We start from the raw sequence: 1,832 nt of genomic DNA on the forward strand, positions 1-1,832 counted from the left end.
ATCATTAATATTTTAATATTAGATGTGCCCACCCTTCAATAAGACTCATATATACACATATATATACATAAGACACAGTAAGCATTGACAACTTCCACTTCAAACAAGAGTGAAAAATCAGGAGATTTCTTAGAACAGGATACCCAGAAGAATTTTGAAATCCAGCTAGCCTAGATGCCATTACCAGAAGGGAGATGGAGAGAATTCCACTCTGGGTGGCAGGAAGGGGAGGAAAATGAGAAGAATCAGAGAATGCAGTATTAAAGTGGTTTGGCCACATTATCCTTCAAACCTATATGATAATAATAATAGCAGCAATACTTTGCAATAATGTATAGTGAATATCATACCAGATACTATCTATATACTTTATGTGTATTAACTCATTTAATCCTCACAACAACCCTATGAAGCAGAAAATTGTTGTCAGTATCAGCCCCATAAACCAAAACCAAAACCAAAACCACTGCCATCGAGTATATTGTGACTCATAGTGTCCCCAGTTGGGTTTCCAAGGCTGTAAATCTTTACAGAATTAGATTGCCTCATCTTCCTCCTGAGGAGCAGGTGGGTGAGTTTGAACCACTGATCTTCTGGTTAGCAGCCAAGTGTCTTACCCACATCACCACCAGAGCTCCTTGCAACTCCATATAGCAGATGATAAAATTAAGGCCCAGAAAAGTTAAGCAACTTGCCTAAGATCACAAAGCTAGCTAGTGGCAGAGTTGTGCCTTTTAATCACCACACGATAGTGTATCCAACATATGAAATGAATGTACAGAGATGGCAATTCCCTGATGGCCCTGTTGTTGTTATTGTTGATGGCCCTAGGGACAGGAATATGGTTGAAGGAGTGGTTGTGCCATTCACTAGAGCTGGCAAACTAGAGAAACCAGAGGAAGGACTGGGAGCCAAGAGAAGGAAATATCACTTTATGACAGAAATGAAGAGGAGATCATTATGCCTCACACAACACAATAAGGCATTAAGGTTGTAGTATAACAAGTGAAATGCAGGGGAATGGAGAGAATGGCTAATCAATCTCTGGGTTCTTTGTGAGGGCAAATTGTAACTTGCAGCATGACTGCTGATGAGTCACTTCACTGCTCTGTGCCTCAGTTTCCTCTTCTGTGAAATAAGGATGATTGTTGACTTACTTCTCTTATTGTATCATTATGAAGATTAGACAAGATAATGTGAGATGAAGCACTTTGCAGAAGTGTAGAGAACTCCCGGTCATAATTACGGTTATATAGGCACTTAAAAGCTTATTTGCAATAATTTATTACTTCATTGTTGAGGTACTTCTATTAAAGAAAAGCCTGTTTTTCTGAAAGAGTAAAAAATACAGTATCTTTTAGAAATAATGCACATTTTAAAAATTGCATGTGCAATGCAGAAAATTTAGAAAACAAGATGAGTTAAAGAAGAAAGCAATAAAATCTAGCAGAAAAATCTACTCAGCTGTGAGATTAATTTTTTTAGTAGGTTTTCTGTGCTTGTCTATACATTTTTTAAAAAAGAAGCTAATGTTGCAATCTAATACTTCATCTTATATAATACAATAAAGTATCTATATTTTTAAGATTGGATTATGCTATCTTTACTCTTTGGAAATCTACTTTTTTCCATTTAATACATTATAAATATATAATTTAGCCACAGGGATCCAGGTGAGGAGAGAGAACCCAGGCAGGCCCAAAACAGCAGGGTGGGAGAGCAGGAAAAAGGGCATTAAAAGCCAGGAACCTGGAGAGAGGAGCAGTCAGCTGCAGGAATCCAGGTGAGGAGAGGTAAATCAGGCACGCCCAAAGCAACAGGGCAGGAGAGCG

The sequence above is a fragment of the Orycteropus afer genome, unplaced genomic scaffold (assembly GCF_000298275.1).
Source record: "Orycteropus afer afer isolate SDZICR_OR568_19922 unplaced genomic scaffold, OryAfe1.0 scaffold00341, whole genome shotgun sequence".
NCBI lineage: Eukaryota > Metazoa > Chordata > Mammalia > Tubulidentata > Orycteropodidae > Orycteropus > Orycteropus afer.